This window comes from Dama dama, chromosome 30, assembly GCF_033118175.1.
Source record: "Dama dama isolate Ldn47 chromosome 30, ASM3311817v1, whole genome shotgun sequence".
Taxonomy (NCBI): domain Eukaryota; kingdom Metazoa; phylum Chordata; class Mammalia; order Artiodactyla; family Cervidae; genus Dama; species Dama dama.
Genome location: NC_083710.1, coordinates 80,334,673 through 80,360,796, shown reverse-complemented (window position 1 = coordinate 80,360,796; position 26,124 = coordinate 80,334,673). Strand labels below are relative to the sequence as shown.

General features: G+C 44.7%; 1 protein-coding gene across 7 annotated transcripts in view; it reads left to right on the top strand.

Moving 5' to 3' along the window:
- Nucleotides 1–26,124, top strand: part of GGACT (gamma-glutamylamine cyclotransferase) — a 47,844-nt gene that overhangs the window by 1,227 nt on the left and 20,493 nt on the right. For 3 of the 7 annotated variants that reach the window (XM_061133810.1, XM_061133803.1, XM_061133805.1), the window contains exons 2-3: nucleotides 1,408–1,500; nucleotides 3,246–3,408. The gene's annotated coding sequence lies outside the window, so the exon portion shown is untranslated. Of the gene's footprint in view, nucleotides 1–1,407; nucleotides 1,501–1,592; nucleotides 1,675–3,245; nucleotides 3,409–16,466; nucleotides 16,580–26,124 lie in introns of those variants that run through there. The other 4 variants (XM_061133804.1, XM_061133806.1, XM_061133807.1 and 1 more) reach the window with 3 other exon arrangements.

Below are 26,124 nucleotides of genomic sequence, written 5' to 3'. Positions count from 1 at the left end.
TCCTGACTATTAGCACCAGACCTAGAGAAGGTGGTTGTTCACGCTGACCTTAGTAGCCAATTGTGGGAAGAAGAATGGAGCAAAGATAGAGCGTGGTATTATGTTTTTAAAATTATCTGTTCATTGCCCTCTTATTTTATGTAGTAAGATCTTGCAAGTTCCAGTCTGGGTCAGCTCTTGCAGGTCGAGTCAAGGCTCCACTTGAGGGCTTTGTACTCAAGTCCGCCGGGCCTTTCCAAGGGGCTGGGGCACCGGGGGTCATGGAGATTAATGCAGCAGTGTTTGCAGATGGAAGGTCCCAAGGAAGGTGACGATAGGAGGACAAAATTCAAGCAATCTTACTCTTTTCTAGGACCTTCTTCATCCAAGAGGTAACGCTCAGATTAGAGATTTTATGAAGAGACTGTTGGTTAAACAGGGCCAGCATCTTGCATAACAGGAATTTGTTCTATAATTGAAGCTCTCTCTGGTCAGTAAAACTGCTCAGGGCAAGACAACCTTGCCTAGATTGGATCTGAAAGCTAGACAGAGAATAGGCAGAGATGACAATGTGGAAGGTGTTATTATGCCCCCATATTATACCCCCTGAAACTGGTTCACAGTTATTAGAAGTCTCGGGTTTGTAGGACATCACAAGGTAATAGACATGGTAAATAGCTAACATTTCTGGAGGATGAAGTAAGTGCCCAAGGGCACTTAGAGCACTGGGAAATGAATTCCTGCCAGAGGACTGGGGGAGGTCATAGTGAGGATAGTGAGGATTCATCTTGGACCCAGGGTAGAATTTTTACAGCCAGAGGAGTGGAATGGGGACTAGCATTCCTGGTGGCAGACTGTGCCCGCGTGCGTGCAGACTCAGTCGTGTCCCACTCTCTGTGATTCTGTGGACTGTAGTCTACCAGGCTCCTTGGTCCATGGGATGCTCCAGGCAAGAATACTGGAGTGGGTTGCCATTTCCTGCTCCAGGGGATCTTGTAATCATGTTGGAGAAATAGGGATGAAACTCTGTAAGGATGGTGGGACCGGAGGCCTGCCTAGAGAGAAAGGCCCTCTGGAGATAAGCTCTAGTTTTTGATCAGAGCTCTGATTTTTAATTTCCTTTTTATTAAAGCAACTTTAAAAGGGAAGGGAATGGTATAATGAACTTCCATATATCCATCAACTAGATTTAACAGTTGATTAAAACGATTTTTTTTTTTTTTGGCTGTATCTGCTTATCTTTTTGTTGAAGCAGTTTAAATTGCAGACAACATATTTCACCCCTATCTAGGGGAGTTGCTTTTGTTTAGTTATTGCTAAGTCATGCCTGACTCTTTTGTGACCCCATGGATATGGCTTGCCAGGCTCCTCTGTCCGTGGAATTTCCCAGGCATTAATGCTGGCATGGAATGCTGTTCCTTTCTCCAGGGGATCTTCCCAACCGAGGGATCAAACCCAGGTTTCCTGCATTGGCAGGCAGATTCTTAACCACTGAGCCACGTGGGAAGCCCAGTTCGTGTGGTATGTACCTCCAAAAAGGCATTTTCTTGTATAACCATAATACCATTTTTATCTCTTTATCAAATTGACAGTAATTCCTTAATGTTTTCTAGAACTCAGTCCACAGATTTCCTTGATTGCCTCAGAAATGCACTTTTACTCTTGGCTTGTGTGAATCAAAGCGGGCCACACAAGGTATTTTGTTGGGTGTCTGTTGTCTCTTAGTCCAGGACAGGGCGTTGACAGACTTAAAGAAAAGGGCTAGTTACTAACTCTTTAAGGCTTCTCAGGCCACGTGGTCTCCCTTGCAGCTACTCATCTGTGTTGCTGTAAAGACTCAACCCTGGATGATAGTGTGAATGAACATGGCTGTGTTCTAGGAAAACTGTCTCTGAAGTTTTTTGTATTAAACTCCGCCTGCAGGCGGGAGTTATCTGAGGGCTGTAGTTTGCTGACTCTGGTCTGAAGCAGTCCTGTGGGTTTCTTTAATGCCATGGTTTGCTGGTATTGCCTGGTTGACTCTGGACAACTCTCATTCTGGGTTTATTCAGCTCTGTATAGAGTGTGGTTTAGCTTGTTCCTCTATCTACTGTGTCTGCATAAACTGCAAGGTGGATCTAAAGGCTTAATTAGAGTAAGCATCACCATTGATGGCAAGTATGCTTCAGATCTGGTTTGAATGTTTTTTCTAACTGTTGAACGAGTCACTTTATTTTATTTGTTGGCCGTACCATGCAGTATATGGAATCGAAACTGTGCCCCCTGCATTGGAAGTGTGGCATCTTCCTTGGACTGCCAGGGAAGTCCCTGAATATTCCTCCCCCCCACCCTTAATTTAGGACTTTAAAAGATTTGAGCTTCCCTCATAGCTCAGTTGGTAAAGCATCCACCTGCAATGCAGGAGACCCCGGTTCGATTCCTGGATTGGGAAGATCCCCTGGATAAGGGAAAGGCTACCCACTCCAGTATTCTTGGGCTTCCCTTGTGGCTCAGCTGGTAAAGAATTTGCCTGCAATGCGGGAGACCCTGGGTTTGATGCGATTTGATCCCTGGGTTGGAAAGATCCCCTGGAGAAGGGAAAGGCTACCCTACCCACTCCAGTATTCTGGCCTGGAGAATTCCATGGACTGTATAGTCCATGGGGTCCCAAAGAGTCGGATACAACTGAGCGACTTCACTTTTACTTTCAAAAGATTCGAGAGGATTTCCCTGGCAGTTCAATGGTTAAGATTTTGCTCAATGCAGGAGGATGAGGGTTTGATTCCTGGCCAGGGAGATAAGATCCCTCATGCCTTACGGCCAAAAAACCAAGACATAAAACAGAAGCAATATTGTACAAATTCAATAAAGACTTTGGAAATGGTCCACATCAAAATATATATATATATATATATATATTTTTTTTTTTTTTTCTAAAAAAAAGACTCAAATCCACGTCCGGGAAACTCAGTATTCCTAAAATAATCTTACCCTGATGGCTGAAGATACACTCCATTCTTATTTTCCTTATTTGAAGGAGAGGCTATAACTGCTGTTTCCGAAAGTCGAGAACTTTGGGCCCCTCTGCTACACCAGTGGGGGCTTGCCTCTGTTCTAGGCATCCTTTGGCCCCTTGGGTCATGTCTTTCCACTGAATGGGGGTCCCTTCCTTCTGAGCCGCACACCCAAGGTCTGAGATGCCGTCCAAGGGGCTGGGTGCTTTAGCCTTTAAGCCTTCAACACTCAGCTTTCTTCACTCACCTTCCTCTTCATCTCACCCCCGGCAGGACTGAGAACCGGACACTTGGTCCATGGACTTCTGGTCCCACTGTGAGGTGGAACTACTTGTCCTGGCATCCTGTTTGGAAGGATTCTGAGGTCAGACACTCTTCAGACTCACTCTGATGCAGGATTCCAAGGCTACGTGGGTTTGAAGAAAGCAGCTTACAGGTGAGAATTGTTTTCCTCTTTTCTGGAGTGTTTGCTGGTCTAAACTGTAGAGCACCAGAGCAAGTATGTTGACAGAGGGCGTCAGTTGGAAGTCCTGTTTGTCTGTCTTTTAGGAATAGTGGTGAATCTGTCTGTTGAAACCATTTTTTTTCCTAGATAATGTGCCATTGGTCTTTTTCTTACTGATTTGTTAAGAACTCTGTATACATTGAGAATGCTAATCTTTTGTCAAATATGTTACAACTGTTTCCCCATTTTTAGACTTTGTTTACAGTATTTATGCTCTGAGGAAAAACTTAACTTTACACAGGGGAAAAAATGTCAATCTCCCCTTTATAGTATCCCTGTTTTGTGTCTCCTGAATAAATACCTGCCAATTTAAGCTCTTTAAAAAATAAAAAAAAAAAAAAACCTGTTAACACAGATAGGTACGTGTGATTCCGAAAAAGAATACTGATTGGGGCTTCTTCATGGGGAAGTGAGGAGGCCAAGTGGCGGCAGGGGAGGGCTCAGGCGGAGGCCCGCTGACTGAGGAAGCGGGTCTGACTGTCTTAGTTTCCTGGTCCTGCCGGAGCTCGAAACCACCCAGATGGATTGTCCTGTTCCCCAGGGCAGGAATCCAGCTGGGCGTCACTGGGCTGAAATCCGGGTCTTCGGGGGGCCGTGTCCTTCCCTGGAAGCTCTGGAGGCGAATGTGTTTTCTTGACCTCGCAGCCTCCACTTGCAAAGGAGCCCCTCTGTGTCCCTGGGGGCCCCCTAGCCAGGAGAACGGCTCCACTTGGAAGCTTCGTGGTCCGATTGGGCCCGCTTGGAGCATCCAGGGTAATTCCGCGTCTTCAGGCCCTTAACTTGAACTGCACGCAATCCATAGAGCCCCTTGTACCAGGCTCGGGCTGAGGACGGGGCTCTTTGGGGGCCTTTCTGCCATCACCTCGCTGGGTTGGCGGTGGCTCCCCAGGCGTTTGGGGCGGTCGGATGCGCTCCGGCCCGGTGCTGACAGCCATCCTGGTTGCTCGCCTTCCCTAGGCTCCTGGGGCCTCTCCGACGGTGGTGGTGTGTCGTGGGGCGCGTGGGGATGGGGCTTCTCCGAAACCTCCCGTTTGTGTCTCCGCGGAGCGCCGGTCAGGATCTTCTTTGACCGACTCCTGTGCCCCATGCCCCCATCCCCTCCAGGTCACTCCTGCTCTGCACCCTGACGGGGGTTTTGCAGCTGCAGCTATTTTACCTTCTGGTTTTTCTGTTGCTTTTGCCTGTGTAATTCTTTTTGCACACTAGCCTTAAATACTGCCGGATGATAAATAAAATTCATATTATAATATTGGGTTGGCCAAAAAGCTTGTTCAGGTTTTCCAGTCCCATCTCATGGAAAAACCCAGAGGAGCTTTTTGGCCAACCCAGTACTGAGTGTTTTCTTCTCTGTTAATACTGACTGAGAGCTGGGTCTCTCTCCTAACAGACCCCCAGTGAGGAGTCTGTTGGTTGGTTGGGAGTGCTTTTATAGACCTCTGACCCTGGAGTTACACCAGAGTAAAGCAGAGAGAGAAAGTAAATTAGAGAGAACTCCTGGTATGCTGTGTTCTTGTCTCTGTCCATTCCTACATCTGCCATTAAACTTTTTGAGCATTAATTACCCCTTCCTGCCATTGTCATCTGCACTTAGGTAGATACAGCAGATAAATTAATGAAAACTATTAATATTTATACAGCTCATGATAGTCTTAGTAATTTATGAGCATTAAATGAGATTTAAAAGGATTCTTTAAGCCATTATTTTTGAGACGAATCACAGCTGCTTTGAATTACTCTTTTTTCTTGACTTGGTTTTCTGTAAAGTTAGATGCAGGTTATAAAAGCCTAAAAAGCTGTGAGGGGAAATTAGTCTATCTTCTAAATGAATAAAGAACAGCTAGATGGCATTCTTGGGAGTATTTATGAAAAATAAGTCCCTGTTTTTTTTCCTCTCGTCATTTTTTAAATAAACATCTCCAGTTCAGTTCAGTCGTGTCCGACTCTTTGCAACCCATGCACTGCAGCACACCAGGCCTCCCTGTCCATCACCAACTCCCGGAGTTTGCTCAAACTCATGTCCATTGAGTCGGTGATGCCATCCAACCATCTCATTCTCTGTCACCCCTTTCTCCTCCTGCCTTCAGTCTTTCCCGACAGCAGGGTAAAAACATCTCCAGCCCTCCTCAAATAAGAGCATAGTAAACCCTCGGACACGACTGAAGCGACTTAGCAGCAGCAGCAAACCCTCGTGAACCCACGGTGGCAGAACCCACACACCGTCCTAGCTTTCCCATACCTGCTTCAGTTGCCCTCCTTTCTTTGCTTTTTGAGTTTTTGTTCAAAACCTTTGGCTTGCTTCTGGAGAATTTTGAAGCAAATATCAGAACCTATGTCATTTCACCCCAGATGTTTTTTTCTTAATTTATATATTTTATTCAAGTGTAGTTGACTTAACAGTGTCTCAGGTGCACAGCAAGGTGATTCAGTTGTACATATACATGTAGATTATTTTTGGAATTATTTTCCATTATAGGTTATTATGAGATAGTGATTATAGTTCCCTGTGCTGCACAGTAAACTTTTGCTTGTTGCATGCCAACTTTTTAAATTAGAAATCTAGTATTCTATTCATACTAAGTCAAACAAGTGGAATCAAAATGTCATACATTTTTTTAGTTAGGCAAAAATTCATAAGTTTTCTAAAATATATATAATACATATTTATATATGTATACAAAGCTTTTATACTATGCTTGATAAAGGCTTGAGAAGGAACATCAGAAAAAAGAGATGGAGAAATTGGAAAGCATACACTAAATGAAATGGGAGCATTGAATATGAAATAGAAATAAATGAAACAAACTAAATAGGAATAAAAGATCATCATATAGTTCTGGTGTTCTTAAACATGGCTTCTCATTAGAAATATATCTGGAATTTGGGAGGAAAAAAAGCAATACCTGGGCATTTGTATTTTTCAAAGAATTCCAAGATAATTGATATGCATCTAGATTTTAAAAAGTGATTACAGGTTTTCCTATTACATAGTAGTTTTTGTGATATAGAATTCTATTATTTTTCTGTTGACCAATCCTGATACAGTGGTATTCAATGAGTAATAGTTACATAATCGCAATAGTATAAGATGCTTATCAGTTTTCACAATAGCCAAACAAAAAAATAAAAGATAATTACAGTTGCAGGCCATAATGGGTACATGATTAACCTAACAATATAAAATAATTACATACAATTTGGGGGGTCACGCAGAGTGATGTGATAAGTGGAAGTGTATATATGTACATGTTTTCGTCCACCCAGACAGTCTATGTCTTTTGGTTGGTGCATTTAATCCATTTACATTTAAGGTAATTATTGATATCTATGATCCTGTTTACCATTTTCTTAATTGTTTGGGATTTATGTTCTGTGGTCTTCTCTTGTGTTTCCAGCCTGGAGAAATTCCCTTAGGATTTGTTGTAGAGCTGGTTTGGTGGTGCTGAATTCTCTGAACTTTTGCTTGTTTGGAAAGCTTTTGATTTCTCCATCAAATCTGAATGAGAGGCTTGCTGGGTAGAGTTTTCTTGGTTGTAGGTTCTTCCCTTTCATCACTTTAATATATCATGCCATTCTCTTCTGACTTGTAGAGTTTCTGTTGAGAAACCAGCTGATAACCTGAAGGGAGTTCCCTTGTATATTATTTGTAGTTTTTCCCTGTTGTTTTTAATATTTTGTCTTTGTCTTTAATTTTTGTCAGTTTGATTACTATGTGTCTCATGATGTTCCTTCTTGGGTTTATCCTGCCTGGGATTCTCTGTGCTTCCTGGACTTGGTTGTCTATTTCCTTTCCCATGTTAGGGAAGTTTTCAGCTATTATCTCTTCAAATATTTTCTCAGGTTCTTTCCCTCTCTCTATTCTCCTTCTGGGACCCCTGTAATGCGAATGTTGTTGCGTTTAATGTTGTCCTAGAGGTCTCTTAGGCTGTCTTCATTTTTTTTTTTTTTTTTCATTCTTTTATCTATATTCTGTTTTGCGGCAAGTGATTTCCAGCATTCTGTCCTCCAGGTCATTTACCCATTCTTCTGCGTCAGTTATTCTGCAATTGATTCCTTCTAGTGTATTATTCATCTTTGTTTGTTTGTTCTTTTAGTTCTTTGGTAAACATTTCTTGCATCTTCCCCATTGTTTTCCCGAAATGTAGTTTTTGTTTTAGCCACTGTGGGATTGTGGTTCTTCTGTCTGCCATCTGATGGAGCAGGCTAGGAGGCTTGTGTAAGCTTCCTGATGGGAGGGACTGGTGGTGGGAAAAACTGAGTTTTGCTCTGGTGGGCAGGGCCTTGCTCAGTAAAGCTTTAATCCAATTATCTACTGATGGGTGGGGTTACCCTCCCTCTGTGGTAGCCTGAGACAACCCAGCCCTGGGGTCTGTAGGCTGTGGATTTAATTTTATCATGATTGTGCCCTTCCTACCATCTGGTGTGACTTCTGCTTTGTCTTTGGACACGGGTATCTTTTTTTGGTCGGTTCCAGCATCCTCCTGTCAATGATTGTTCAACAAGTAGGGTGCAGTTTTGTTGCTTTCACAGGAGGAAATAAGCTCATGTCCTTCTACTCGGCCATCTTGAACCGGAAGTATCCCTCACCCCTGAATATTTTGGTATTGAATTTTATTCAAAAATTTACCTTTTAAATAACTACAATCCTACCTTTAATCTTTAATATTATGTAATGCTGTATTCAAATATCTCCAGTCATCTAAAATAGTCTGTTCAGCTGTTTTATTCAAAGCAAGATCAAAGCAGACTCTTTCATTGTATTTGGTTTATGTTAATATATCTCTTAGTCTGTTTTAATTATAACTATGAATGTGTGCCATCTTAGCTTAATTCAGAATGCTCTTATTCTTACATCTACCTGTTGCTTTTATCTCATTGTTTTACATCAATTGCATGCTCTCATGCTTTCAGTCATTATTATTTGAATTTATATAAAGTAAAATTGACCTTTTTTGTTGCATAATACTTTGAGTTTTAAAATTGATTCCTGTAACCTTATAGAGCACTTCCATCACCAGAAATACCCAGAAAACCAAAGAAGCCCTCCCTCATTCTGCCCCCTTGAAGTCAAACCCTCACCCTACCCCTAATTTCTGAGCACCCTTGATGGGGTCTCCATCTTTATACTTTCGCCTTTCCCAGAACGTCACATAAGTGAAGTTAAACAGTATGTAACCTTTGAGACTGGCTTCTTACATTCAGAGGGCATCTTTGAGATCCACCCACATGTGGATCCTTTCTTTCTGCTGAGCAGTATTCCATCTTATGGACATAGCACAACTTTATCCATTCACTGTTGAACATTTGGATTCTTCATAGTTTTTGGTGATTATGAATAGAGCTGTGCAAACATTTGTTTATGGGATTTTATGTGATCAGAAGTTTTTATCTTTTCTACAGTGGATCCCTCTGACTAGATGGCCGGGTCAGGGGGTGGGTGTATGTTGAACTTCGTAAGAAGCTGCCAAGTTGTCTCCCAAATTGGCTGTTGTTGTTCAGTCACTAAGTTGTGTGTGACTCTTTGCAACCCGTGGACTGTAGCCCAGCAGGCTCCTCTGTCCAGAGGATTTCTCAGGCAAGAACACTGGAGTGGGTTGCCGTTTCCTCCTCCAGGGGATCTTCCCTTCCCAGGGATCGACCTCTCATCTCCTGCTTTGGCAGGCAGATTTACTGCTGAGTCACCAGGGAAACCCCACCATTTTGCATCTCTATCAGGAATGTATGAGAGTTCCAGTTGTTCTGTGTCCTTGTCAGCACTTGATGTTGTCAGGCTTTTAAAATTTGAGCCACCTTAATAGGTGTGTTCTTTTTTTCTTTTAATGATCTGATTTCAGTTTTTTGAGTAGTATCATAGAAATATTTTAAATAATTCTTGAATAAATTACTGAACTATATTTATTTTATGTACCCGTTATAAATATCTCTGGTATTCTGGTGATATTCTACATTCTAATATGCTAAATATTCTATATTGGAAAATAACTAGATTAAAACCAGATTATTTTACAGATACGAGCCTTCCCTGAATCTCACCCACTGACACATGGTATTTGGCCGAGGTTTACAGAGTAATGTCTGGACCCTGATGCATTTTGCAGTGATCATTCATTATATGTGTCTGGTGCCTGTCTCGCTCCTGTTTTACCATTAGCACTGTGATTTCTCTTGCCATCAGTTTTATGCTAGATTAGATTGATTGGTGAATAGTTAATTCCATGAGAGCAAATGGATGTAAGCAGAGAGTGATTTCTTTGAGTGCCTTTTAGCTATGTGAACCCTGTTGTCCTTTAAAAATGGACTGCTCCTGTGTGTCCGAGGCAGCAGTAAGTGCTTGTGTTTGAATCCCTTTTTCCTTCTGAAAGCATGTTGAGCTCAGGAAGAAAACCATTTGAGATCTGTGAAATAAAGCTCATATGTCGCCCACTGGATGAGTTAGGACCTTGGCCGCTGGTCAGTGTGGAGTTGACTCCTGAACTAATTACCAGAATGTCCCTGGTGTTGTCACTCACTGCTCACATTAGGTGAAACCCTGAAGTCTTGGGGTGCACATGGTCATCGCTGAGATAGGGCCTTTCTGTAAATTCAGGTCTCACCCGTTAGCTGCTGTGGCTTGAGCTTCTGGTGGGTAGTAGTATCGTTTAAAAAGAGTGGACCTTACTGTCATCTAATTGGAAGAACAGTGTCCATGTGGGTTTTACTTTGTGACCAGACTCACTCTGCTTTTGCTTCTGGAAAGTTGCTGGAGGGTCAGACCTATTGACAGACCTTCCTTTGTGACAAAGGGCATCAGAAAGAAAAATGCATCTGACCAAGGAAGGGAGATTGAGGACAGATGGCTGAAAGGACTTCAGGTTGCTGTGGTCTGAGGCCTCGGAGGCTAAGTACCAGGAAAATTCAGTTCAAAATGAAAAAAAAAAAGGATTTCTGTGGTTAAGTCATTTTTGGTTTAAAACTAACGTATTGCTGCTGCTAAGTCGCTTCAGTTGTGTCTGACTCTGTGCGACCCCATAGACAGCAGCCCACCGGGCTCCCCCGTCCCTGAGATTCTCCAGGCAAGAACACTGGAGTGGGTTGCCATTTCCTTCTCCAATGCATGCAAGTGAAAAGTGAAAGTGAAGTCGCTCAGTCCTGTCCGACTCAGCGACCCCATGGACTGCAGCCTACCAGGCTCCTCCGTCCATGGGATTTTCCAGGCAAGAGTACTGGAGTGGGGTGCCATTGCCTTCTCCAAAACTAATGTATTGATTGACCTTTATTACATCAGTTAGAGTACATCAAAAATACTGAGGGATTAGTAAGGATGTTACCTCCATTCGACGCAAGTCTTTGTTTTAAGTTATTGTGGATATTCTTTAAACTTTATGCTTGTTGGTATTAATAAAGTCTTAGATATATGTATTTTTTGGAGGGGGTTGGAGGAAGGCATAATGGAAATTTATTGGGGCTTTTAAGTCCAGGGTTTAACACCGGACTAATGCACCTGCTGCCCCCTGGTGGCAGCGTATTAAACAGTATGGTTCAGAAGAGTTCTGGAGGGCGCAAGTCCATTCCTTGTAGAAGAGGATTGTAGAGGGAGCCAGGATATAGTTTCTCTTTCCAGCTTTTCTCATAATTACTACCTGTAATTATGACCTCAGGCAAATAATGTAGTTAGATTTAAGTCTAGATTTCACTTTCTTCCACTTTAAAATGTAATTTCTTCCTGTTTTAACATCTTAAAATTCTGCAATGGTAACAACAAATATTAGTGAAATGTATTAGGTTCTGCCTTTTCCCTTATTAGCTGAATCCTAAAAAATCCCAGATATTTATTCAGGAAAGCAGACTCCAGAGCAACTCCTGAAGCTTAACACAGATTTGACTCAGGACCACGAACTGCACAGACCTGTCTGTAGCACAGTCTGTAATGAATCAGCATGGTGACTGTGTGTTATTATGAAGGCATAAATGATACAAGTTGCATCACGTAAAAGTTAATTTTCTTATATTTATTAGTGGTTTTTAAAAAACATGAGATTTACCATCATAACCATTGTTAAGTGTACAGTTCAGTATATTTATAATGTTGCACACAGATCTCCAGAACTCTTTCATCCCGCAGAACTGAGTCTTACCCAGTCAACAAGTCCCCATTTCTTTCTCTCGGCAGCCCTTGGCAACCATCATTCTACTTTCTGTCTCTCTGAATTTGATGACTCTGGGTACCTCCTATAAGCTGAATCGTAACAGTCTTTGTCTTTTTGTGATTGACGTGTTTCACTTAGCACACTGTCCTCAAGGTTCATCCGTGTTGTAGTGTGTGCCTGGAGTTCTTTCCTCTTCAGGACTGATGATGATGTATAGAGACCACATTTTGTTTGTTCGTCCATTGATGGACACTTGGGGGGCTTTCACCTCTTAGCTATTATAACATTATTTCATAATTATATAATGTATATATTACTGATGCAGAGAGGCCTTGTTTATTCAGTTTTTTTCTGTGTGTAAAAGGTTAAACTTCATCATAAAGGACACCATTCAACCACGCTAAATGACTAGGATATGGCTTTTTTTATGGATAAGTTAAAAAGGAACTAACATCCATTAGACACAAGCTCTGTGCCAAGTACTTACATATCTGTGATACATTCTGTTGCTTAGTCCTTATGATAATTCTTTGATTTGTCCTCTCTCAGAAGGGGACTGATACTTACTAAAATCACCATGTGCCAGAATTTTGATGTACTGAATACATTATCTCATATAATCCTCATACATCAGAGTTGGAGGTGGGCATCATTATCCCCATTTTTTACGTGATATAACTGTGGTTCAGAGGGATGAAACACCCTGAGCAAGGTCACACGGCTAAAGGCATCAGGGTTCCACCTGACGAGGAAGTGAAACACGTCCAGCGCAAAAGCACATGTCCTTCAGTCCCTGCTCCCCCGCTGGCAGGAGTAACACCTGCTCCTGCGGTCCTGGCGGTGTGCTCGGTCATCTTCTCTGAGGGTTCCTGTGCGCCCAGCATGACTCTCCTTGGGATTTAAAAACCTAGAGCAGGGGCCAGATTGAACCCTCAGGGCAGTGTGAGGCAGAGAGAGACGGGGCTGGACAGTGGCTGACCGCTGTGAAGAGACTTGACCCTCTGAATGTGTTACCCCAGCCTTACTGGCTGCAAATAACACACACCCGCCCACAGCTTGGGGGGGAGGTGAGACTCCGGGGGCCACTCTGCTGGGTGGCTCTAGCTCGGGCTGGTGGGACCGTGGTCACTCCAGACTGACTTAGGGGATCTGAGCTCACCCACGTGACAGCCTGCAGGCCTTGGGTCCCCTCTGTCTCTCTTGGGAGACCTCAGTTCCTCTCGACGTGGGCGTCTCCTCACTTAGAGAGGCTTGTCGCTGGCTTTCCGGAGAGCAAGGAGCTCAGATGGAGCGAGGGTCTTGTTATAACCCAGCCTCGGAGGTGACAGCCCATCAGTTCCTCTGTGTTCTGTTTGAAGCGAATCCCTAGACCCAGCCTTCACCCAGGGGGCAGGATCACGGGGGTCACCTGAGAGGCTGCCTGCCAAAGCTCCAGGCTGGGACTCAAGAGGGCAGCCTGGAGGCAGTGAGTCCTCTTGGGTGGGTGGGGGGGGGGCGATGCTCATCCAAGACGTGAGGAGGTGGAAAGGACCAGTCTGCCCAGGCGACCCGCATGCAGCCGCCAAGCAGCATCGTCTTCAGAGTCTACTGATGAGATGCCGAGCGTGTACAAAACTACCCATGCTTTCTTACTGCTGGCCGGTCAGCAGATCTGTTCCTGGACTTCAGTGATGAGAAACCAGCTTCTGCAGAGAGGGCTTTGCAGAACCCCTTTGTGCCAGGAAACACCAGGCAGTTACCTCGTTTTAACACAGGTTTTCAAGTCACGAAGTACCGGGGCTGTAACTTTTCAGTCTCATCTTACAAGTGCCGCTGTGCCTGGAGTTTCCGTAGTGAGACGCATCACTCGGTGGCCAGGCAACTGAACCAGGCTCCACAGTTCTCACGCGTCCTCTCACAGGTCCACACCGCGGCCTTTACTCATGATGTCGGAAGGACTGTGTTTCTCCTTCCTGAAATCTACCCCCTTTGATGTCTGACCTGAACATAAATTACATGAAAGAATGATGTATTCACAGATCTTGGATATTTAGTTTCTGGTCACATTATCAGCAAGCCTGTCTAAAGATTAACTGGATTTGGGGAGGAGACGGGGGACCCACAGGGCCAGAAGATTGAGGGGTGGTGACAGACCATCACTCATGAACTGTTACATCCAGAGAACAAGTATTTCAGGTTTATTTCACTCCCGTCTTTTCCTTGCATCACTATGTTCAAAATTAAAAAGCAAATATAAAAAAACCATCCTTTAAACCTGTGTGATTCCTGAGAATGCGGCTCCCTGGGTGCTGGCTGAAGCTGTGAGCCGGGCATCGGGGCACCCCTGCCCGCGAAGGCCTGGCTGCAGCCGCCGTGGGTGCCCCTAGTACAGAGCACAGACAGCCCTGTACTGTGTTATGCTGGTGACACCAGGTGTTGGGAGTAAAAAATGTAATCTCTTCCACGGTTTTAAAATGGTTAGTTTTGTTGCTTAATGTTTACACATAGGCCGACCTTGAATCCTAAGAGAGTAAACACAAACTGTTTACTTAAGAAAGGTACATTCAGAGCTTCTCCGGTGGCTCAGTGGTGAAGAATCTGCCTGCCAATGCAGGGAACATGGGTTCGACCCCACGTGCAGGAAGATCCCACATGGCGCAGAGCGGCTAAGCCCAAGCGCCACAGCTACTGAGCCTGTGCGCTAGAGCCCAGGAGCCGCCGCTATGAACCCGGGCCCCCAGTTGCAAAGCCCGCATGCCCAGGAGCCCGTGCTCCACAACAAGTTAGGCCCCCGCCCCGCCACAGCCAAGAGAAGCCCAGGCAGCAACGAAGACCCACAGCCAAACCTAAAGATTACAGAGAAAGTGTATACTCAGCAGTGTTGTTTAGGGAACAGCCTCATAGTTACACAATGATAGGGAAATTCAGAGGACTAATAAGTACTAAATTTGAAAAGGGCCACCTTGTAGTTAGCCTAAGATATTTTTAAATTCGGTATTATCTTTGTTTTTATGTATTTTGTTTTCCTTTTTGTATGACTTGGACTTAGAGCATTTTTCTAAGAAAAGATGTATATTTGTACATACGTTAATGTTTGGAAAATTTGCTTTTCTCATTAATTAAACTTTCCATATAGATGAAGGCTAAGAGAACATCTTTGCTAGAAAGTCTTGTGAAAATTAGCTTGCCTTCCTTGTTTTTACAGTATACAGAACATGATGAATCCTCTTTAATCCACAAGTTAGAGATTGTTCAAAAGCATCAATATAGACTGAAAGATCTTATACACAAAAGGCAAGGTGTGGAAGCAATGGGTGAAGAAAATGTGTGTATCTGTATATGCATGTGTACAATATTATATTACATACATGGGATTCTATACACACATGTATATAAATTTACTCAGCCATAAAGAAGAAGGCAGGCCTGCCATTCACAACAGCATGGATGAACCTGGAGGATGTTATGCTAATATTTCAACCAAGTATTTACTAGGAAGCTGCTTTGTTCTCATTTATCTCTTTGTGATCAAAATAGAGACAGTTGGCTAAAGGAGCATTCCCAGGACCAGATGAATGAGCCCGTACACATTCTCCACACAGGTTTTGTTCCGTGGGGAACAAGTCCAGTGGGTCCCTGTCCTTCAGAGGGTTGGCAAGAGGGAAGAGAACTGGAAGGTGGGGCGGAAGGCGACTAGTGCGCTCAGATGCGAGGGACGGAGGAGGCTTTAGGACGGAGCAGGACAGAGCTGGGGAGCGCAGGGTGGGGCGGATTTGGGGGGAAGGTGTCAGTGTGGGGTCCCGGGTGATTGTAGAGGTTATCACTGGGGGCTCTGGGTAGGACTGGGGGGTAGGGGCCAAGTTGGTGGGGCTCAGGCCACAGTCACGGGGGGGTGGGGAGCGTGGCCGGGCTGCCAAACAGCTGGACCGAACACAGGGGCGTCTGAGCCCCCGAGGGCTTCACGCTCGGCCTCAGGAGCTCAGCGTGGCTCGGGGATGAGGGTGGTGGACGAGAGGATCCTGCAGGGAGAGGCTGGCTGGGACCGCGACTGTTTGAGGCAGGTATGGGCAGAGGCCGCAGGAGGAGGGGGCCACACGGGCAGCCTGGGGAGTCTGATGCCGGCGAGAGAGAGCTGGGAGAGGAGATGGCACGGAGTGGCGAGCAGGGGGTCCAGCTTGAGCTGGGCCAGGGCGAGGGGCCAGGGCAGCCCCCCAGCCAGGGCGCTGGGTGGAGGCTGAGGGAGGGGCGTCTCTGCACAGAGGATGGAGGGGTGGGTGCCTGAGGCTGCTTGGGGGCTGGGGGGACCCTGGAGCTCACCCCTCTCGGTTCTGAAGGCCGCAGGCCCGACATCCAGGTGCGGCTCCTCCCCAGGCTGGAGGGCCGGTTGACCGCGCCACGGGTTGCCCTCATTCGCTCTGGGCTGGCCATGAAGCCAGGAGGTGGCTGTTTGAAAAGAATCTCCTGTTTATTCGACAGAAATTTCCAGAGACATGTATTAATGTGAAATAAGCCTGTGTACACCTTGATGTGTTTGCTAAACAGGTGAACCAGTGAAAATGAAGTAACCGGAAGGAAAAAATTTCTCCCTGTTTTCTCACATCTCTCTCCTCTGGGCCAGTGCATGTGGGCGGCCAGATCTTTTAAGGCCTCAGTCCTGTTGCAGTAAATTTCCCCAGTGACCCATGTTAACATAGTCACCTCTAAAGACCCTGTCTCTGGTGCAGTCACAGCCTGACTTCAGCATGTGAGTTTGGAGGGACAGAGTTCATTCAGCCTGTAATGGATGTAAAGGTAATCTGTCCAAGTACGATTGGATAAACTGCTTACGATTCAGAATGAGGAACCCTTTGACTCTGCCCTGTGTTTTCAGAGTGTCGTGGGCCGGGGCAGGGGCTAAGTGCGCCTGAACTCTGGAGGCAGCCGGTCTGCGCCTGCTGGCTGTGTGGCTTTGGGCAAGTCCAGCACTTTCTGCCTACACTCCTGTCGCAGTTTTCTCACAGGTAAGATGGAAGTGAAGGTGCCTGCTTCGTAGGTTGCTGCGAGGATTAAATCGGTGAAGATGTACGAAGCTCTTGGAGCTGTACTCGGCTCCCAGTAAGCGCTGTCTGAGCGCTGGTTGTGGTTGTCGGTCACGCCAGGTTTGGAGAGGGTGGTGTTGATGCAGAACTGCGGTGTGTATATGAGGGTGGAAATCGACGTGTTACCCTCCCTGGATTTTGTTGTATAGAATGTCTAGAGTTGGTGGGCAGGGGCTTCTGACGTCATGGAAAAATTAAACAGTGCTTCCGTGTACTTCTGGTCATTTAACCTCATGGCTGAGCCTGTGACGTAGGCAGGATGGGAATTTGCTCCCAGTGAGGCTGAGCGCAGTCCCCCTGGGGTGGCCCTGGACACAGCCCCTTAGCACCCTGCAGCCAAGTATGGCCTGGAAGACGTCCCAGGCCACAAGGCTCTGTTTCCGCTGTCTTCTCAGGGCAGGGAGATTCTGGAGGGTGATCTTTTGAGCAGAATTAATAGCATTCTTTGTTGTTTGTGTCATTCACAATAACTCTACTATCTATGGTCTCGATGTTTGTGTCCTCCCACCAAGACTCATATGTTGAAATCTTGACCTCCAGCGTGTTCGTATTTGGATGTTGGGCCTTTGGGAGGCGATTAGGTCATGAGGTTGGAGCCCTCACGGATGGGATTAGTGCCCTTATAAAGGGACCCAGAGAGCTCCCTGCCCCTTCCGTGGGGCGAGGACACAGTGAGATGCCCTCTGTGAACCAGAAGGTGGGCCTTCACTCAGCACTGAGTCTGCTGGTACCTTGATCTCAGACGTCTTACCCTCTGACTGTGAGAGATGAATGCGGTTTATCAGTCACCCTGTTCATGGTGATGTTGTCAGAGCAGAAAGACAGACCCCTGTGTGTGGGCTACCTGCACATGGACGACTCTGGGCTGGGCGCTTCACCTGTGCCGTCTCGGGTGCCTACCCGCCTCTGGGAGGCACGACTGAGTGGTCGGACGGAGGAGGACACCGAGGCTCAGCGGTCCCGTCACTTGCCAGCGCCAGTGCCCAGGCCGGTCTGATCCCGAAGCCAGTCCCCACAGCGGCAGCCCTCCCACCTGGGGCCCGGGTGGAGGTGTGGCACGCAACCTCGGCAGCAGAGCGGCCGAGTTCTTCTAAGTGACAGGCTGTCGACGTGCAGGTCTGTTTTCTTTTTGAAGAGAGCAGAGGAGGACCACTTGGAGATCATTTCGAAATCACATAGTTCGGGTGTTTGTATCACCAGGGAAGAGAGTCCTCGTGTCTCAGCAGAGCCCTCATTGGCAAGACAAGCTCTAAACTGGGTCAGAAATGGGAGTAACAAGGCAGGAGGTGGGTCTCACCTCTTAATAACCATCAGGAATAAGCAGCTCACAGGGGCAGTGTGTGACTGTATTATGGAAATTTTGCTTATATGAGAAAACAAAAAGTAACAAAGTCCAAGGAAGCTTAGATGTTAATAATTAATGGTGAGTTCAGGAGGTTTAGATAAGTGATGGTGGGTTAATATGAGAACTTTAGCTCGAAATACCAAACCTGATAGGTGAAAGTGTCCCAGGAGTATTAATGTGTACTGAGACAGAGGTGAGCGTAGCCAAGAGCTCACCGCCGAGCAGAGTCGGAAGTCAGAGAGGAAAGAGGGGCCTGCTTCCTGGGCCTGGGTACTCGAGACAGTGCACGGTTGATGGGGTCTGAGGGCCTGTGCTTGCAATGAAATGCCCGCCACCCCCCGGCCCCTAGCCCTGGAGGAGATGGGGGAGGATGCAGCCTGGGCCGTGGGCGATGTTCTGGACAGCAGAGATTTCTCCACATACACAGCAGTCTTGCTCGATCACATGTCCTGGTTCTTGAGAAAATAACTCAGTTGTACTCTGAGGACGCTGTGTCCCAGGAACACACTTACACATTAACAGAAAACTTGGACAAGAGTCTAGCAAAACAGAGATCCATTATGTGAAGAAATGGAAATGCCTGTAACAAACCAAACCAAACGGGCAGGCCAGCGGAAGGGATCTGGCGGGGTCCGGGCCCGCTGGCAGGTGAGGGGGCTGTGGGTCCTTACCCGGGAGGGTCATGCGGGGAACAGTGGAGACGGGCCTCGCAGGCGCTGGCTGCCCTGGGGACTCTGTCTTCTGGGGGCCCTGGCTGACCAGGGGGCTTCCTGCAGCCAGGAAGTATGATGCCATCCTGTCGAGACTGGAGTTAGATCCAGGGCAGTTTGAGCTCTCTGGAAATGGGCTTGCATGGAGCTCCCCTGGGCAGAAACTAACAGAGAAGGGCTTCTCAGCCATCTTCATTCAAACTGGAGTGGAGAGAATGGGCAAGTCACTTGGGCAAAGAAGACAAGGCCTAAAATACACAGGGTACGAACGTTTTACAAGAAGCAAGTAAAATCATGGTGGATTTGTTCAAATGCTGATATTTGATAGGCCTTTCAAAAAATAAATAGGCTCTATTGATTTGGGTGTGAAAAAATGTACCCATGTAATAATTAAAGTTCAGTGAATTTTTAAAAAATGTTCCATGAGTTGTGACAAATTTACGCACTCACGGAATCGCCACCATAATCAGATACAGACCATTTCCTCCAACCCAGAAGGGGCCCTCCTGCTCCTGCGGTCGGGCTTCTCCTGGAGCCCTGCCCTCAGCAGTCCCCGCTCCGCTTACGGTCACTTTGGTGTGCTGTTTCCAGAACGTCACTGGACTCTTGCTGCCCATCATCTTTTGTGTCTGGCCGCTTTCACTCAGCACATGCATTTGAGATTTGTCCATATTATTGTCTCTATATCCCTCAGTTTGTTTATGGATACGTAACTTAATGGACACTTGGGTTGTTTCTAGCTATTGCCTATTATGAATAGAGCTGCCATAAACACTCATGTACAGGTCTTTATGTAGATGTATGAAATCATTTATGGTGGGAGTATTCCCAAGAGTGAGACTGCTAGTTTATATGGTGAATATACGTTTAACTTGGAAGATTCTTCCCAAAGTTACTGCACCATTTTGCATTCCCAGAAGCAAGGTACAAGAGTTTCAGTTACCCTACATCCTTGCCACCATGACTTGACATTAGCAGTAATTTCAATTTTGCTCATTCTGGTAGGTGTATGATAATATCTCATTGTGGTTTTTATTTTCATTTCCCTAGTGACTAATGATGTTGAGCACCTTTTTGTGTGCTTACTTGAGATTCCTATATCATTGATATAGTATCTGTTTGAATCTTTTGCCCATTTTTAATTGGCTTCTTTTGCTTCTTTTTGCTTCTTCTTTTGTTTCTTGTTCTGAGTTGTCTGTATATTCTGGACACAAGTCGTTTATCCAATATATAATTTTTGTTTTGCAGACAATTTCTCCCACTCTGTTTGCCTTTTCATGTAATCCTGGATGCATTTTGAGGGCAGACTCTTTTGATTTTGATGAAGTCCAGTTTATCTATGTTATTTGTTCTTCCTGTTTCCTAGTAAAAGATTTTCTTCTAGAATTTTAGCTCTTGCAGTTGGATACATTTTGAGTTTAAGTATATTTATATGGTGTGAGGTAAGAGTTGTAGTTCATTTTTTTTTTTCATATGGATAGTCCATTTTTCAGCACCGTTTGTTGCAAAGACGGTCCATTCTTGGATTGCTTGGCCACTTAAATCAGAAACATCTAGCCGTACAAATGTGCTCTACTTCTGGACTCTATTCTGTTCCATTGATTGTTTTTACCAGTTATTTTTATTGAGATATAAATCACATACCATAAAATTCACCATATTAAAATATACAGTTCATTGGTTTTTAGTATATTCACAAGATTATGCAACCACCACCACTATCTAATTTTACAGCATTTTCATCACCCCCAAAAGACTGTTGTGGTGATTTTTTTCCCCCGGATTCGCTTATATAATTGACATATAGCATTGTTTAAGGTAGAGTGTGTTCTAATACACTTAATATACTGCAGTATAACTACCATCATAGTACCTCATAACATTCATACTGTTGGAAATGGCAGGATTAAATTTTTAAATATTTTCTTTTGATTTTTTTCTTTGACTAATTGTTTGTTCAGGAGTATATTATTTAATCTCCAAATATTTATAAATTTTTCAGGTTTTGTCTTATTGCTCTCTAGTTTCAAACCATTGTGATCAGAAGAGATACTTGGCATGATTTCAGTATTCTTCAATTTGCTAAAACTTGTTTTGTGACCTAAAATAAGATCGATCCTAAAGAAACTTCTATGTGTGTTTGAGAAGAATGTTTATTCTGCCACCATTGGATGGAATATTCTGTATATGTTTGTTAGGTTCACTTTGTGGTCCAAGTCCAATGTTTCTTTGTTGATTTTCTGTCTGCAGGATCTATCCACTGATGAAAGTGGGGTCTTGAAGTTCCCTGCTATTAATTGTGCTGTTGTCTTAATACACACTTCAGGTCTGTTCAGTTCAGTTCAGTCGCTCAGTCGTGTCTGACTCTTTGCGACCCCATGAACCACAGCACGCCAGGCCTCCCTGTCCATCACCAACTCCTGGAGTTTACTCAAACCCATGTCCATCGAGTCAGTGATGCCATCCAGCCATCTCATCCTCTGTCGCCCCCTTCTCCTCCTGCCCCCAGTCCCTCCCAACATCAGGGTCTTTTCCAATGAGTCAACTCTTCGCATGAGGTGGCCAAAGTATTGTAGTTTCAGCTTCAGCATCAGTCCTTCCAATGAACACCCAGGACTGATCTCCTTTAGGATGGACTGGTTGGATCTCCTTGCAGTCCAAGGGACTCTCAAGAGTCTTCTCCAACACCACAGTTCAAAAGCATCAATTCTTTGGCACTCAGCTTTCTTCACAGTCCAACTTTCACATCCATACATGATCACTGGAAAAACCATAGCCTTGACCAGACAGACCTTTGTTGGCAAAGTAATGTCTCTGCTTTTTAATATGCTATCTAGGTTGGTCATAGCTTTCCTTCCAAGGAGTAGGCGTCTTTTAATTTCATGGCTGCAGTCACCATCCGCAGTGATTTTGGAGCCCAAAAAAATAAAGTCTGACACTGTTTCCACTGTCTCCCCATCTATTTCCCATGAGATGATGGGACCAGGTGCCATGATCTTAGTTTTCTGAATGTTGAGCTTTAAGCCAACTTTTTCACTCTCCTCTTTCACTTTCATTAAGAGGCTTTTTAGTTCCTCTTCACTCTCTGCCATAAGGGTGGTGTCATCTGCCTATCTGAGGTTATTGATATTTCTCCCGACAATCTTGATTCCAGCTTGTGCTTCTTCCAGCCCAGCGTTTCTCATGATGTACTCTGCATATAAGTTAAATAAGCAGGGTGACAATATACACCCTGCTTATTTAACTTATATGCAGAGTACATAAGGTCTGTTACTGTTTGCTTAACTTTAACAGTGCTCCCAGGTTGGAGGCGTATATATATTTATGGTTGTTATATCTTCTTGATGAATTGACCCCCCTCTTTGTCTCTTACCATTTTTGGCTTCTGTTTTGTTTGATTTAAGTATTGTTACTCCTGGTCTCTTGGTTTTCCCTTGCTTGGAATATCTTTTCCCATCCCTTCACTTGGAGTTTATGTGTGTCCTTAAAGCTGAGGTGAATCTCCTATAGGCAACATATAGTTGGGTCTTGCTGTTTTTAAATCCCACCCAGGCATTCCATGTCTTTGGGTTGGAAACTCGTTTGCACGTTAAGGTGATTACTGACAGGCGCACACTTACTGACGCCGTCTCACTGCTCTCTGGCTGCTCTGTGGTTCCCGTTTTCTTCCTGTCTTGTTGCCTTTCCCCGGTGGTGTGCTCCAAGTCCTTTCTCTCTATATTTTGTGAATCTGCTGTAGGTTTTTGCTTGTGGTTGCCAGGGGACTCATACGAAACATCTTAGAGATATAAGTCTATTAGTATTCTGTCCTTTAACCTTCGTACACAATTAAGTGGGTAACACACCATGTCACAGTATTAGAGTATTCTGAATTTGGCTGTGTGTTTACTTTTACCAGTGTGCTGTCTATGTTCATATGTTTTTATGGTACTGATTAGAGTATGTTCCTTAAGCATTTCTGATAAGGCAGTTCTAGGGGTGATGAATTCTCTCAGCTTTTGTTTTTCTGGACAATTCCTTGCTTTCCTTTCATTTCTGAAGGATAATTTTGTCAGAATACTCTTCATTGGCGGTTTCTGTTCGTTCAGTCTCAGCGCTTTGACTATGGTACCCATGCTGTCCTGGCTCTCTGATGAGAAATCCACTGACAGCTCAATGGGTGTTCCTTTATAGATTACAGTCTTTATGCTTGCTGCTTTTAGGATTTTCTCTTTGTCTTTGATTTTTGAACAGTTTCTTCATAGTGTATCTTAGAAAAGATCATTTGGGGTTGAAATAATGGGGTGACCTATATCTTCATGAACGTGGATGTCCAGATTTTTTCCCCAGGTTTGGTAAGTTCTCCACCATTTTTCCTTCAAATAAGTTTTCTACTCTCTTCTCCCTTTCTTCTCTTTCTGGAACTCCAGTAATTCATACATCAGTTCTTTTGCTGTGTGCCATAATTAACCTAGGCTCTCTTCGCTCTCTTTCACTCTTTCTTCTTCTGTGTCTGGGTTATTTCCAAGTTCCTTTCCTCTAACTCACAGATCCTTCTTCTTTGTGGTCTGTTCTGCTGTTGGCGCTCTCTGCAGTTTCCATTTCCTTCTCTGAGTCCTTCAGCTCCAGAATTTCTTTCTGGTTCTTTTTAAATAATTTCTCTCTCTTTGCTGATTTTCTCATTTTGTTCATATATTGTTTTTGTGATTTCATTGACTTGCCTTTCTGGGTTTTCTTGGAGCTCAGGTTTCCTTAGAACAGTTATTTGTAACTCTTTATTGAGTCCATTGTGGAGCTCCACGTATTTGGATTTGGATACTGGGAAATTATTGCTGTCCTTCGGTGATGTCACATTTCCTTAATTGTTCACGTTTCTTGGCATTTCATGTTGCTACTTTCACATTTGAGGTAGCAGTCACTTCTTCCCATCTTTGCTAACTGCCTCAATAGATTCCGAAGCTCTCTCACAGCTTGTATGAACACACCTGCTCCACACCTCCCACTTCCCTTGTGGCAGGATTCTTAGGCTGGTGTGTCTTCTGATCACCCAAGGCACCAGGCTGGCTGTTGACAGCCTCTCATTTTTAGGAGATCGGTGCTGCAGCTCCAGTTTGTGATTTCTCCCTGATCTGCTTTCTGTGCATGTCCCCCAGCCTTTCACCACGTCTCACTCTCAGGAGCATGTAAAGGGAGCCGGCCTGAGAGTCGAGGAGGTGTGGGCAAGGCAGGCAGGGTGCTGGGGGTCCCCACAGGCCAGGTGGGGGCTCCTTGGGTGAGGCTTCCCCAGCAGCTTGTAGACGGGCTTCCTGGTGGAGTCCACAATGCAGACAGAAATTAAGGACCTCCGAGACTCTAATCTGCTCTTGTTCCCATCTGTCTCTGCCTCCAGTCCTGGAGGGCCTGATTTAATACCCTGAGTGCTGCAGAGTATTACACTCTCTGACAGTGTCCTGCAGCTGGGGAAGCTGGGCGCTCCCCCTTTCCCCTGGGGGAGAAGGCCTTGTTTAGCCCCGGGTGCTCCCCGCTGGGGGGTGGTGATGCTGGCACGGTCAGCCTGCCCCTCCTGGTGTCCAAGCAGGCTGTCCACACGGGACCAGGGTGTCCAAGCAAGTGGTTTTCTGCCCTGGTGGGCGCTGGAACCTCTCTGGAAACCTGGATTCACCGGGCGCTCTCGTCCGTAGGTGACTGCTCAGGTCAGTCTTCTCAGGTGCTCCCAAGGCGGGGCTGAGGGGGTGGAGCCTCTCATGGTCCCTGCTGGTTCCACAGCCCCCATTACCTGATGCACAGGTGCGCCGGACTCCTCCTGAGTCCCTGGGCGAATGGTGCTGGACCCCCCGGCTCCCCAGAGGCACTTTCGTTGGTGGATGGATGCTGATTTTTGTTGTCGGGGAGGAACGAAATTGAGGGACATCTGTGTGTGACTCAGTACTCTATTGATCTTGATGTGTACTCTCTAATTCTGCAGTTGTCTATGTATGTAAATATAGTCATCTCTGTAGTAAATATAGAAATAAAAGCTTTGTTTGGCTTCTTCCATAGTTTTTGCTATTCTATTCTCTAATTTGAACTTTCATTTATATTTTAGAATCAATTCATCAATTTCTTTAAAAAAAAACCAACCCAGAACCTATTGTGATTTTCATTAAGATTATGTTGAATCTATAATTCAGTTTGGGGAGGATTATCATTTTTACAGTATTGAGTCTGATCTGTGAGAACATGGTCTATCTCTCCACTTGTATATTTAATTTCTCTCAATACTGTATAAAATTTTTATTTACAGGTCATATTTTGTTAATGTCCATATGTAGTTCAGATTTTTTGGTGCTATTATAAAGGAGACTAGATTTCTAAATTTCAAGTTCCCTTTTTTACTATATTTTATATTGTAAAATATATTAGTTCTCTGCTAGTATACAAAAATACAGTTGATTTTTGTGTATTGATCTTGTATGCTAAATTCACTTATTGGTTCCAGTAGCTTTCATGTCAGTTCTTTAGGATTTTTTATACAGTTGTGTCAGCTGTGAACAAAGATAGCTTTATTTTTTCCTCCAGTGTATGCCTTTTCTTCGTTACTCTGCATGCGTGTTAAGTCGCTTCAGTTGTGTCTGACTCTTTGCAACCCCATGGACTGTAGCCTGCCAGGCTCCTCTCTCCATTGAATCCTCCAGGCAAGAATCCTGGACTGGGTTGCCATGCCCTCCTCCAGGGGATCTTCCCCTCATCTCCTACTTGCCCTGCAATGGCAGGCAGGTTCTTAGCACTGTCTTCACCTGAGAAGCCCTTATTTCTCTGGCGAGGCTCCATATCCCATGTTGAATAAGTGGGACGAGTGGAATCACTGCCTTGCTTCCAACCTGAAAAATTGAAAGTCGCTCAGTCGTGTCCAATTCTTTGTGACCCCAAGAACTATAGAGTCCATGGAATTCTCCAGGCCAGAATACTGGAGTGGGCAGCCTTTCCCTTCTCTAGGGGATCTTCCCAACCCAGGGATTGAGCCCAGGTCTCCTATATTGCAGGTGGATTCTTTACCAGGGGGAAGTATTTGATTATTCACCACTAAAAGGGGTGTTAGCTATAGGAATGTTGTTTATCAAATTGAGAAAGTTTTCTCTTATTCTTTCTTACTCTTTGTTTGCTGATAATTTTTTTATCATGAATTGTTGAATTTTGTCAAATAAACTTTCCTGCATCTGTTGAGATCATTATGAGATTTTTCTGTGTAAATCTGTTGATATGGTGATTCATTGATTGGTTTTCAAATATTAAACTTAATTTACATTTCTCGGTTGAAACAGTCCTTGGTATTGCTGGATTTGATTTGCTAATATTTATTCAGGACTTTTTTGTGTTTATGTTCCTAAAAGATATTGGCCTGTAGTCTTCTTTGCTCTGAATGTCTTTATTTGGTTTTGTTATCAGGGTAATAT